Source organism: Thermobia domestica, chromosome 2, assembly GCF_964235325.1.
Source record: "Thermobia domestica chromosome 2, izTheDome1.hap1.1, whole genome shotgun sequence".
NCBI classification, from domain to species: Eukaryota; Metazoa; Arthropoda; class Insecta; order Zygentoma; family Lepismatidae; genus Thermobia; species Thermobia domestica.
This window is the reverse complement of record NC_137455.1, coordinates 356,579,428-356,593,953: the sequence shown is the minus strand read 5'-3', so window position 1 is coordinate 356,593,953 and position 14,526 is coordinate 356,579,428. Positions and strand designations below refer to the sequence as shown.

The window sequence follows — 14,526 nt, the reverse complement described above, 5'->3', positions numbered from 1 at the left end:
ATTTTAGCCCCCACGGACATTTTCTGAAAGAAAGCGTGCTTCGCAGAACAAAGATTCGCAATTTAATTGATGTTAGGTCTGGAGAGGAGAGGTGGATAGTTGTATACCTTTGGGGAACAAAGTTCAAAAAGAACTATATCCGGAAGAAACTTTTGCAGGTTCACTATTGGTGTTGTCAAATCAAAAAATATATAGGGTTACACTATCCTTTTTAAATGATCTGCATCAGTTCTGGGCCGCACCCTGGCTCACGAAAATATATTAAATTTCTTAAGATTTTCTTAATACGTACAAATAAAAATATCAAACGTAGTATTATAGCAACCAGGGACTTGGACTCTCCCTCTAGAAAATTTTCCTGGGGCGCCGATGGTCCTATTACGATTACATTTTCTTCCAGAAAATTCTGTCCAGTGGGAGGGATAGAATCAAAATGTGAGGTGGCTGTAGTGGGATGCTATTTGCTAAGAAACACGCTTTACAGAAGAGCAGCGGCGCAAATCTGTCTTCTTCTTTGTGGGGGACGGGTAAGACCGTTCCCATAATCTTTTTTTCTTTTCTTTTAATTTCTTTCTTTCTTTTTTTCTTTTTTCTTTTTCTTTTTTTTTTGCGATGTCCAAAATATTTATAAAGTTGAAAAACTATGTTGTAGAGGATCAGAGGAGCAGAGTTGTCTTCAACGTTGGGAGGCGGGAAAATTTGAGGCTTATTCTGGGGGATATCAATTTCATCTCACGTTCCTTTGTAACAATCGGACAAAAATCATCAAATTTCTCCCCAAATGTACATTTCAAATCGGATTATTAGAGGGGTCAGGCCCCTCTGTTCCAAGATTGGAGGAGACATGCCCCCTCATCCCCCCGGGATTTGCGCCAGCGCAGAAGAGTGGTATGTAATCACAGTTGAATTTATCTTAGCTCCGTGCGTCGGTGTGACAACCTAGGGGGGAGGTAAAAGGTTGCTTGGAAGAAACATTAATCATGGTCAAGTATAGAACAAGTGACATTTTTCAAAATGCAATCCAGTGCATCAAGAGCCCTGCCGCTGGTCTAGTAATTAGTAGCTAGCACATGCGTTTCGTGCGCAAGGGCTCGAGTTCAATTCTGTGGGAGACCATTGAACGAATTACGGTGGTTCGGATTCCTGGTTGAACTGTAGGTCCAGGTAACGTATAACCGCAGTACTAAAAAAAATACAATAAATTTCCACAAGCAACATTCCGGTTAATGAAGGAAGTCCATTGCTTATGGTACATTATGTGGCAACGATAGCATTACGAATCACGGATAAATTATGATTTCAGGGGTTGGACAGCAAAGTGGATCTACGAAATCCCTCTCGGAGCCGATCCGATTGTCCTTAACCTGAATTACCAGTATTTTCTCAATATTTTTCGTTATTGAAATCTCCCCGGGGGGGAAGGGGTCTGAAATAATCACTAGCACGGATGAAGAACGTAGAGCATTATTGTTACATAAAACACACGACACGTTTAGGTTAAACAGAGAGCGTGCATATGGATACAGGCCTAATACAGTATTTGCTTAGAATTAGAATCGTAAGGCAAGCAGCCGAATCTCTACGGGTTTAAGATATTTAGCTCAGCAGTAACCGAGGAACAGATGGCTTTGGCGCTCGATCTCAGGGAAGCCAGATCCGGAATAAGGTTTGATGGGGCCCTAAGGTATTGAAGGTAATGGGGACTTTTAAGTGTCCAGATGAATATAGGTACCCTATACACAGAAATGAAGAAACCAGTGATATTTTAGCAAGCAGACTGCAGACGGGGCCCCATTACTTACATCATAAAACCCTACACAACACAAAACACTTTTGCTATATGCAGATTTTATTTATTGTTTTTCTTACACTTGGGAAATTAACGTCCAGTTTTTTTTCTTTTAGTTTTTTGGGGCCCTCAGGAGGGTGGGGCCCTGAGCTATAGCTTGTTTAGCTTATACGTAAATCCGGCACTGGGGTTTGCTGCTTCTTTCCTCATTGGTGGAACGCCTATGGTGATATGTGAAAAACGTTAGAATTTTATGTGATAACAATTGGAAGATGCGTGCGTTGAGAGGGTTTTCCGTCAAGACGAAGAATTTGAGTTTTGTCTGGGGTGGCTGTTCCTATCGCCTCTCTCTCTCTTTTTTTCTTTCTTTCTTTCTTCAACTCTAGAAAGGAAACTAGTGAAAGTAGATGTTGTGGTCTGGTTAACCAATAACCACTAAACGGATGGAGTGCTTATAAAAGTCTGGTTGCTGAGAAGTTATCCTAAATATCAGTGGTCTTTCGTGGTAAGCCAAGAAAAGCGATACCGTATTTCATGCCGGATAATTCGATACATGTGAATTTTAAACACACACACAGAAAGTAATGCTAAATTAGTGGCTTACTCACGAAGCAAGATATGATCGCCCTCTTTCCAGAAACTTTTTTTCTTCTGAGCTCAATTCCCGGCGGGAGCTCATGTGGTTCAGATTCTACGTTAATCAGGAGGTCCACGTCATATAGCCTCGCTGCTGAACGGTACGTTAAACTCAAAATCAACTCAACTCAACTCTTCTGAGCTCAGTTAGTTTGCGATATGCAGAATCACATTTACCTCACCCAATTAATTGCTTTAATTACCTTTAGATGCGATAGAAGACAACGCGGAATCGGCTAGAGCATCGTCAGATATGCTTAATGGGAAAATGTTACTTTATTCTCGGAGAGTGTATCAAGAGATGTATTCTTTAGAATCTCGGAGCCGCGGTGGCACAATGGTAGAGAGCTGCTTCGATTCCAGCACTCAGCACCAAACTCTGAGGTGGAGAAACATCGTATGCGTTTTTTCCCGAGGTTCTCCCGTTTCCTCCCACTTACTTCATTTCATTACTATCATCCATTTTATTATCACAGCTGAGCTTCCTCATGATTAAGTGGTTAGCGTACGCGCCTTTGGCGTGGGAGACCCGGGTTCGATTTTGACGGAAGCTCATGTGGCTTAGATCCCACCTTAAGCTGTAGGTTCATGTCTCGTATAACCTCGCTGCTGAAAGGAAAGCTAAATTCAAAATCGTGATGAGTAACCGACCTTTTTAGAATTGAGAGCATTTTGTAATTTCAGAAATCAGTGGCGGTCTATTTATCTGTTCAGTAGCCTGTGAATAATAGAACAAAATTGATAATCAATCAGATGGAGCAGATGACCACGGTCTATCTCTAGTGATTTTGTGGTCCATTAGTAGACGGCGATCAACACGTTGGCAACCCTTGTTCTCTTCTTAGTCATAACGACTCGCTCATACTTTTCGTATTTAAGAAACAATATAGGCAGTATAGAGCGAAATGCACAAAATAAATTTTACTTAAATTGAAGCTAAGGTTAGGCTATCCCCTTCGCACAATAAAATTCAGTGTGTTTATTTTAAATCATATTTTTAACATTAAAAATAAAAATAGACATTTTTCCTAACATCCGATCTCTAATCACAACGTTAAACAGCCCTATATTATTTTGATAAGACGGCTGTATTAGTTACCGAGAGCTCTCCATCACTACAGTCAGTTTTGCTTGGCCATAACATGTTTCTCGGTTTTTAAGCGCACTTCTTGCATAAACATTCAGGAAGCACAGTGGCTCTGTGGTAAAGCGCTTAGCTCTGGTGCGTGGGGGTCCCTGGTTCGATCCCCGGCAAAATAAGTTTGTGGTGGTTAATACCGTGCCCGTGGATTTTCGTGGGGTACTCTCGTTTCCTCCTACATTCTCATTCCACAAATTCTTTCATCATCATTCGCTTCCCTTAATCATCCGTCTCCCTTAGGCTGAAGGGCATAACCGTGGGACGTTAACCTAAAAGATTTCGCATATAAACATTCCATTCCAACCAATCCCTCCCGCTAGTTACTAGGCCAGGCCCGTAACCAGCCCAAAAATGTAGGGAGGCCCGGCTGAAATTAGGGCGGGGCCGATCCAACCACATTATAGTTCATCACCATATTATAGGCTAGTTTATTTGCAAGTTTACCGTGAAAATTTTAGGGGGCCAGCAAAAATTTAGGGGGGGGGGGCTAGATCCCCTCTGGATACGGGCCTGTACTAGGCGACGCAATGTTTCATTCATGGTGCTTTCAGAAGAGCAAGTAATCATGTTGTATCTCCACCAATGATGAAAGAAGTAACAAGACCTGCAATCGAGCGCTGAAACCGAAATTCATGGAGTAGTGCTTTTTTGCAAAAGAGAATGTCAGAGCCATCTGTTGCTCGATTACTGCTGAAAGAAATCTCTCAGCGAAACGGCTGCTTACGTTTACGACTGTTTCGTTACTTTTAAGAAAACTGTGATTAAAAATTGAAAAATAGATGGCAGCATAACCATTCATGTCAACATAAGTAATTTAGGCAAAAATTGTTTCCACATAATGAACTACTCTTTACAAAACTGTAATAAAAATAATAATATAGATGTAAATAGAATATAAAACTTTTACAATGCATGCATTAGTAATATTGTAAATTGTATTGTATTGCAATTCTCAGTGTACCTCTCTAAGTTAGTTTGAATTGGAAGAAACAATTCGGCGACGTAAAATGCGATCAGTAGGGTTACTTCTAACCCAAACTGGTAAATGATGATAATGTGTGCATGAATCATTATGATTACGCACACGCATTATTGTGCTAAGGCAACAGCACTTTAATGCAATCTGACACCAGTTTACAATTTGTTTTGAAGTTGAGGAGTACCATGTGTTTTCCTCATGAATTAATAGTAGAAAAGATATGTTTTATATATTAATTTACTTGTTACTTGACATTTGGACAGATGCTACGTTTTAATGGAATAATTTCTTTCACGATACTTGATACTTGAACATCAAAACTTGTATGATTAGGACTTCCCCCCCTTTTTTTTTTTGAGTCAAGAAAACCCAAGACATCCTATGATAATTTATAGTATAGTCATAGTTAGTTGTTTTTTTTTTTCTGAAATATCAGATTTCAATAGGCCTTATAGGTCATCACTCACTAAAAGCGAGTTACAGAGTCTACTTATTTCTACCAGTTGAATATTGGTGACTAATAATAGCGGCATTTCTTCAATATCTTATGAATGATACTAAGTTATGTTTTGAAGAAAAGTAGAGATATTCGGAGTTCTGAACATTTGGGGCGGGAACAGGGCCGACTCTACCATATTTGCGACACAGATTTGCACGGGGAGGCAAAATCTGTCAATTACCGGTATATTATTTAAGGTAAATATTTCTTTTGGAAACAGACTTCATGATTATGGTAGTTAAATTTACTGAGCTATCTTGTTTCAATATTACATTCATAAATCACATGAACAGTGCTTAAGCAAGTTATCAAACAAATCTCAGCATGAATTGCTTGATTGTTGTCGAATACAAGAACTCAATTCTCGAACAGTAGCGAACACGTGTTCCATTTAGTTAGTTATCACAGTTTTGATATTAAAACTAAATCTTGTCTTTGTCACAAACAAATTCCTTATCATTAAAGGTGGAAACAAGTATTTTTAAATATATTAAAAAAAAACAGATATAAGAAGAGAATCAAGAAATAAAGATAAAGGAGCTAGTTGCAGTGCAATTGCAAACTGATATAGGCCTTTTGAGATTGAAGCTCGATAAGATTGCCATTTTCTTCTGCGGATGCGTTTGCTTTATCTTTCACTAACCTAATAGATTATTATTTAAAGAAAAAACAGATACAACGAGATTGTATTTGTAGTGTTCAGACCTTTCTGAGTGCGAGTGCACTCTCCCCTTCGTTGTTCATGATGAGGTAGCATACTTAAAATTGTGGCTTTTAAGATTTGTTCTCTGGAAAATGGGGAGGGGGAATACCTAGGGCTAGCTCCTAGATGGGTGGGGTCAAGGGCGACGATTTCTCTGTAAATTTGAGGGGCCCATTCAGATGCAGAAAACATATATGAGGATTTTAAGACAAATTGCATTCAAATTATGCCAATTATTGTAAATTTACAAATACAATGAACGGGGGCACATGAGCTTTGGGGGGCCCGCGTCCCCTTGTCCCCCCAGGATCGGCGCCCTTGGGTGGGCCCATAGGTTATGTAGATCCCAGACATCTGAGAGGCTTACCCATGTTTCAGCTTTGAAATTGAACAGAGATCGTCCTCTAACGATTAGGATACAAGTGAGTGAGAGGGACACCTGCTACCGGGCGTTTCGGATAAAACGTCCAGTTCTTTTCTGTAAATTACAAACGATTAGAGATAAAGATGCAACGAAAAGTGAGATAAGAAAATTCAGAGAATATATATAAACTAACTCTACGGCCTATGGAACCCGGAAGTTCAATGCTGCATTGACAAAAGCTCTCCACTGACTTCTATCCTTAGCCAACTGGATCCAGTTTCTATCTTGTATTCCTATTTCTGCGAGTTCCATCTTAATATTGTCCTCCCATCTGCGACTAGGTCTTCCCAATGGTCGTTTTCCGATTGGTCTTCCAGTTAAGCGTTCCTACTTTCTTTCATTCTGGCTACATGACCTGCCCACTTAAGCCTCCTAGATTTGATGACCCTAACAATGTTGGGTAAACCGTATAAATTATGTAGTTCCTCGTTATGAAATTTCCGCCATTCCCTATTCCTGTTCCTCTTGGGCCCGAATATTCGTCTCAGGATCTTGTTCTCGAATACAGAATTCGCGACGACAAGAGATTTTGAACTGATAATAACACGAATTCCCTGCTTTTAGTCGACATTTAATTTCTTCGTGAATATGATTTTCATCTGTTAATATTGATCCTAGATATTTGAAAGTACCCACTTTATCAAAAGTATTATTTAATATTTTAACGCATCCATATTTTGCAGTATTGCGACCCAGACTCACTTCCATATATTAAGTTTTCTCTGCATTTACTTCTAAACCCATGTCCTTGCAAGCCTTTAATAAGACCTCTGTATTTCTTTCTATTGTTCTTCTATCATCCCCTATTAAATTTACATCATCAGCATACGCCATAATCTGGTGAACACCGTTAGCGTATTCCAGGACAAAGTTGAATAATAATGGCGACAACGCATCTTGTTTCAGACCATTCTGGACGTGGAAGCTCGTGGATAAAAATTTTCCTACCCGGACTTTACTTTGGGATTCATTTAAACCTACCTTAATTAATCTAATTAGCTTTTTCGGTATTCCAAATTCTGTAAGAACGTTGTACAATGCTTCTCTCCTAACCGAGTCGTAAGCTTTTCTAAAATCAATAAATAGTTGATGTACCGGGGTATTGTATTCCCACTTCTTTTCGAGAATTTAGCGAATGGTAAATATTTGGTCGATAGTTGATCGATTTCGTCTAAATCCGCACTAATAATCTCCAATAATTTCATCTGCGTATGGGGTCAATCTTGCTAATAGAATGTTTGAAAGGATTTTATAGGGTGTTGACAGAAGAGAGATGCCTCGATAATTATTACGGTCAGTTTTGTCGCCTTTCTTGCGGATTGGGACAATGATTGATTCTTTCCACTCTTGTGGCAATTCTTCCTTGTTCCAGATAAGGAGAATGAGTTTGTGTATCTTGTTCCACAAATTTTCGCCTCCAGCTAAAATTAACTGAGCCGGAATTTCGTCTACACCCGGAGATTTGTTTTTCTTTATTTTTTTTTAAATAGCGATTTCTACTTCTATTTGGCGGTTGGCTTCTGGAATATACGGTTCTGCGGTGTGTATCTCCTTTTTTCCACGTACATTAGTTTTTGGCTCTGTATCAGTGAGAACTGTTCCATCAGCTCTCTTTAATATATAAGCACGAGGTTGATAGACTTTCTTAAATTCGTTGATCCCTTTATATATGTCCCGAATGTTTTTATTTTTACTATTAGCTTCAAGTTCCTTAATTTTAGCTTTCAAAAAATCGCGTTTCTTTGTTCTGAAAGTTTTGGAAGTTTCCCGCCTGATGTCTACGAAATTTTGTTAGTTATTTCATTGGGATTTATTTTAACACGTAATTTTGCCTGTTTTCTCATCTCTGCTAGTTTAATGCATTCCTGATCGAACCATGGTTTGTTCCTACCTATTTCCGCGTGTCCTAATTTTTCTTTTGCTTAAATTTTAATGCTATCTCTAATTTCAATCCAAGTATCCTCAATATATATATATATATATATATATATATATATATATATATATCCGTTAGCAGCACACCAACACACATGTCGAGAGCAAACCCTGCCTCTGATTTGATGATTTGATAGCATCCCCGTACTTTTGCATCAGGTCCCTGTAGTATGCCGCTGCAATTGGTTGTGTTCCTTTTTTGTAAGTATCCAGTCAAAAGCACACCTTTATGGTTAAAAAAAAAAAAAAAAAAAGCCAACATGACCTTGGTGGCGAATGCTGCACTTTAGCTTTTTGGGAATGTAGGACAAGTTATGTTTCCATGTTTTACTTATTTATTGTTTTCAGGATCAAATATCACACTTATCATTTATCCATAGACACTCATCTGTTTACAAAAGCACCCTTGTGCTTGTGGTATAGGTCCAAAATGCTTTATATAGATTAAACACGTTGTTGTTTATGTAAGGTTGTCAACAATCAGGGAACCCACTTTGGTGCCATCTTACTCATATGCAGAATGGCATGTAATATGGTGTGAATGTATCCTTTGCTAATGTTCACCTTCCTAACTAAACAATGAATAGTCACACGCGTATTATCTTCAAGCAGTAGATACTATGGGCCTTATGCAGAGTCGTTCCAACGCGTGATTAGTGCCATACTAAAGAGTTCGACCAACATATATTTCCTGCAGTAGTCAAGTGTTTAGTATTACGCTAATCATACGTCAAAGCAACTCTGCATAAGCCCCTATATTCCTGCCATCACTCTTGGGTCTATAGCCATTGAGGGACGACTTTCTATAGGGTCATCGAGTAGATTTATGCGATCACATTTGAATTCTCTCTTCCAACGTTTTACTCTGTCATAAGATGGGTACTCGTCACGATATATAGCTGTCATCTCTTCACGGTTTTTTTTTTTTTTTTTTTTTGCGCCGATTTTCTTGAAGACCCAATCACAGCACGGTATTCGATTCTGTCCGACTTAGACTACTGCAGCCGTCTAGTTTTCCGGCTGTAACATCAATTCAATAGGATCTGAGAAGGCACAAATTAGCATACATATTAGTGAGATGCCAATCTATTATGATTGATGTTTGATCTCAAGCCATGTGGGTTCGTGACGGACGACATTGAGAGAGAGAGAGAGAGAGTGAGTGAGTAGGAGGGAGAGAGATATTTAAATATGGGGCAGAGAGGAATACATTCACGTATACCTACAAGCTTAGAATTGAATAAAGAAACGACCGGATAGCATCCATACCGTATTCTAAGGAAAATTTGTTTTCTGAAATATATAAGAATCATAGGTTCTCAGTAAAACCTGTGAGCATCACACCCGTCCATAGGTATCGAATTATCTAAGATGGAAAACTCTTTCTTTGAAGCATGAGATGATTGCATAGTGAGAGAAAGATCTTAACATATAAATTCACAGTTTTTGGAGACGAGTTTTGAACCCACGACGTTAACCGACAGAGAAGACTACTTGATAAATCATGTTTTTCTTGCAAATCTCGAGATTGCCAATACTTTCGAGGTATGAAAATTGGAAATACACTCTTATTTCTATTAGGAATAGTTACTTAATATAAATACTCAAACAGGTGTTGCAGTGTGTCGGAAAAAAAAAAAAAAACATGGTTAAGATGCATGCTATGAGAGAAAGTTCATCGTCTGAAATACTACAAGGTCTCCCAAGTAAACGTTCTCAGCCAACAACGGGGATCTCCGTAAAGTAAGAGTAAAAAATATTAAATCTGAGAGGAGAGAGAAAAATGAATACGAGTTTTAAGGGCCTCTCCTCGTATATATCAGTGTATATCTACTTCTGTATGTACTGTTTGTCCCATGCATTTTCCATTCTTTTGTTGATCCACATAATAAAGTGGTTGATGAGAAGAGCGGAATTTGCTACACATTGCGTGTAACATATTTCGAAATACGATAACATATAGTTAACACAAACATCCTGTCACATGGTGATTTTTATTTCATGTATGGAATACTATAAATTACATCCTATCATGGCACTCTATCTTTTTTTAGAAGTAAATTTGCAAATCTGATATTTTTCTGCTATAACAGCAACAAGGGTTCCAGTCACTGACGCAACTCTAATTTTTCAGTTTCAATGGTCTTCAAACGATTTATTATACTACCTACCTGAACATTACAGAAACTCTGAACTTTTATAGATTTGTAGACTCCTTTTGAAAAGAACAGGGGCCGGTGTAGCTTTCTTGGAGGCGAAATAGTGTGGTAGGAAACGGTTCTATACTATAATGGTCGAGCTTTATGATGGTCTGTGCACCTGGCAGCTGCTCAGGATTCAAGTCCCGAGCTTCTATTATGCAGGGTGAGGCAAAAACATTTTAACATTAAATGGGGATGAAATTACAAGGTAAGGATTTGGTTACAGTTTCAATTTGACGCCATCCCGTTCAATGCACTTATGCCGTCGGTCCGTTGTTGATTGTATTGTTGTATGGCCCTCTAGGCAATTTGGGCAAGGACAGCAGCGATGACCTGAGTGATGCGGTGCTTCAGGGAGGGCGCAGATCCTGGGGGCCCGGGGCCCAGGCCCCCCAAAGCTCATGTGGGCCCCTATTGTATTTATGAATATACAATATTTGGCATAATTTGAATGCAATTTGTCTTATAATCCTCATATCGCACCTTCTGCATCTGAATGCCCCTCTCCCAAATTTACAAAGAAATCGGCGCCCTAGGCTTCAGGTCGTCCAAGTTGCTAGGTTTGCTGGCATACATACGATCCTGGACCATATCCTACAACCAAAAATTACATGGCGCCAGGTTGGGGGAATGTGCTGGCCATGGGAGGGGACCACCTCTACCAATCCAACGTTTAACTGAGCGTGACATTTAGGTAATCCCGAACCATCTGACTGTAATGGGCAGGTGCGTCGTCTTGCTGAAAGTACTCTCTCTCTCTCTCTCTCTAGAGAAAAGTCTGGACGAGGACTTGGTTGTGCTGGCTACCATCGCTCCCTGACGAGAATGATACTCTCTTCAGTTCGAACGGATCTCTTTCTACCACTGTTCCTTTGCAATTGTCTTGAACGGACCCCGTTCTTACAAACTTCTCGTAGATCCTACCAATTGTCAGGCGCGAAGGTGCATCCTATCCGGTCCAGGTCGTGAATTTTTCTTGTACAATGCTTGGGGACTGAAAAACTCCATCCAGGCAGCTACTTTCCTTCGTTCGTCAATGGGATATGGGCACGCCATGGTTTAATCTATAAAACGAAACAAAAAGAATACCCATTTAATGTTAACATCTTTTTGCCCCACCCTGTATATCGATTTGCGTCAACATAATGCAACATTTGCGTTATAGTTTGTGATAACGGGCATAGAAGTTACACTATTGTATGTTTTGCATAGTGAAGTTCCAGCCATGGCTCGGAGTCCACGTTAATGATAGGCTTGTCCTTCATAATGGCTACCTACATTACATAGGAGAATTAAGAAAAAATATACCGGTATCGAGATCTTTTTGAAAGGAAATAGCAATGGGATATCATTTTGACAATTTTCTCTAAATGTTTTCCCTGATTCCCTCGATATTTAACGGCACAGACATAGCGGGAACACAGCAAGATAAGCTGCCTATTATTATTATTTTTTTTTTTTGTTTGTTTCTCTATAACTCGAAACGCGTGCGGTCATTATTTTTTAAAGTATTGAGTTTCGAACCTGTTTGCCAATTTTTCGTTTGTTGAGGTTTAGTGTTCTTCGTTTTTTGAGGTTTAATGTTCTTCCTTTGTTGAGGTTTTCTGTTCTTCGTTTGTTGAGGTTTACTGTTCTTCCTTTGTTGAGGTTTAATGTTCTTCGTTTGTTGAGGTTTTGTGTTCTTCGTTTATTGAGGTTCAGTGTTCTTCGTTTTTTGAGATTTAATGTTCTTCGTTTGTTGAGGTTTACTGTTCTTCGTTTGTTGAGGTTTACTGTTCTTCCTTTGTTGAGGTTTAATGTTCTTCGTTTGTTGAGGTTTTGTGTTATTCCTTTGTTGAGGTTTAGTGTTCTTCGTTTGTTGAGGTTTGATCTTCTTCGTTTGTTGAGGTTTAGTGTTCTTCGTTTATTGAGGTTTAATGTTCTTCGTTTGTTGAGGTTTAATGTTCTTCGTTTGTTGAGGTTTAATGTTCTTCGTTTGTTGAGGTTTAGTGTTCTTCGTTTGTTGGGGTTTAATGTTCTTCGTTTGTTGAGGTTTAATTTCTTCGTTTGTTGAGGTTTAATGTTCTTCGTTTGTTGAGGTTTAATGTTCTTCGTTTGTTGAGGTTTAGTGTTCTTAGTTTGTTGGGGTTTAATGTTCTTCGTTTGTTGAAGTTTAGTGTTCTTCGTTTGTTGAGGTTTAATTTCTTCGTTTGTTGAGGTTTAATGTTCTTCGTTTGTTGAGGTTTAATGTTCTTCGTTTGTTGAGGTTTAGTGTTCTTCGTTTGTTGAAGTTTAGTGTTCTTCGTTTGTTGAGGTTTAATGTTCTTCGTTTGTTGAGGTTTAATTTCTTCGTTTGTTGGGGTTTAATGTTCTTTTACAGCACCAAAGCTATAGAGGTGTGGACCTTTAGTTTAAGATCAAATCGAAGCGCGTTTAATGCTCCCCTACTGGGAATTGAACCTCTGGACCACCTTCACCAAAGGCGCATCTGTGCTAGGTACTGGATCAGCGGAGCGGACTTGTGAATTGGATAAATGTGAAAGTTGGTCACTTATGGGCAGAGAATAATAGATTGAGAGTATTCGGGAACATGGTTTTTGTAAGAGAAATCTTATATGCTAAAAGAAACCAACAGGTAAATTTAGGAAGGTAAGAATTTGGAACTTCAAATAAAGTTTAGATACAAATTACTGAGAACTATGCAGTTAATAAAGTCGAAATCGCATAAGAAATAGGTAAGAATGTGTAGATTCCTAGTTGGGAAACTTAATGAAAGGAAGTCTTTGGTAGGTCAAGAAGCCAGGAGAATACTTTAAAAAAAGAGTCTCAGATAGATGAGTAAATCCAGACTGGATTAGCTTGGAAGGGGATGGAGGTGATGGCTCAGTGGTAGAGTGCTTCTCACACTTGGTGCGAATTGACCTTTGGTTCAATCCCAGGCCATGATACTTCGTGGCGGACAATGTGGTATTCGTGAGTTTTCTCGGGATTCTCCCTTTCCTCCGACATTCTCATTTTATCAATTACTTTACAGGATTCCTATTGGTTCAGAGAAGTCAGAGAAAATGGTACAGGTCAGGGAAGCTCAGGGAAAAAGGTTGGAAATCAGGGAAATTTAATAAAATATATTTTTCTTACATTAATTGTAGACCAATTTCGGCTTAGCCAACCATTATAATACCTATGTTTATGGGAGGTAAGTGAAATTACGAATAAGCAATTGATTACTATTTGTCTCTATAGAATAAATGTTCTCATATATAAATATTCACCTTTATTTATTCCTTATTTATATGTCAACGTCATCCGATACTTGTCATGAAAATCAAAGAATTTCCTGCCAAAGGTCAGGGAAAGAGATTTCTCCAGATCAGTAGGAACCTTGCTTTAGCCTACAGAGCATAAGCGTGAAACGTTTTATTAAAGATTCTATTTCATTTTTTGAATTGGCTCGACATGGGATAAGATCAAATTCAACTTTTTTTCTTTTTTTTTTTCGCTGTTATGAACTTTCGGGATCCTTAAGTCACAGAGTAAATTGTTAGTTCACCTTTATGTTATTATCTATTTAATTTGTTGAAGGTTCAATGCTTCCTTTTTTATTACCGTATGTCACACATGTGCTTACAATTAAACATGGGATCTGAAGACAACGTATCATTTCAAATGAGATGGAACAAATTGAAAATATCTCATGATTTTTTTTTAAATGATTCTTTCGAACCTTTATGGTCAGAATTACAGTTCTGACCGTTAACTACATTTCAGCCATCCTATTTAATTGCAACTATGATTATATTCCACAAATCATAGTAAAGGTACTATGCAGTGGCGTAGCACACTTTTGCGGGCCCCCCCGCAAAGTATAGAGAAGGGGCCCCACTTGTAAAGCCGACAGAAGTAAGGTTGAAGTTCTATTTCTTTAGAACTTTATTCATCGCAAGACTTCGGGGCCCCCTAAACCTCGGGGCCCCCCGCACTGCGGGGGTTGCGGGGGCAGCTGCTACGCCACTGGTACTATGTCTAAAAGCAAATCAGCTAAATAGGAAGACAGGGATTCGATTCTCCGTGGGAGATCATGTGTGCACCAGAGGGGAGGGAGCAAGGGGCGGGCGCCCTCCTGGTGACTACGTCCGTCACTCCAACTACCCCCAGATTTGTAATGGAGATCAAGTAACATAAAACTATGTTTTTTTTGGCATATAAAAAAAAAAGCTGAGCCCCCAAATTGTTTTCTGTT

At 39.0% G+C, this 14,526-nt stretch overlaps 1 protein-coding gene across 1 annotated transcript in view; it reads left to right on the top strand.

The window, feature by feature from the left end:
- LOC145678801 (carbonic anhydrase 2-like) overlaps positions 1 to 14,526 on the top strand; it is a 53,795-nt gene that overhangs the window by 13,212 nt on the left and 26,057 nt on the right. The gene's annotated exons all lie outside the window — the stretch shown is intronic.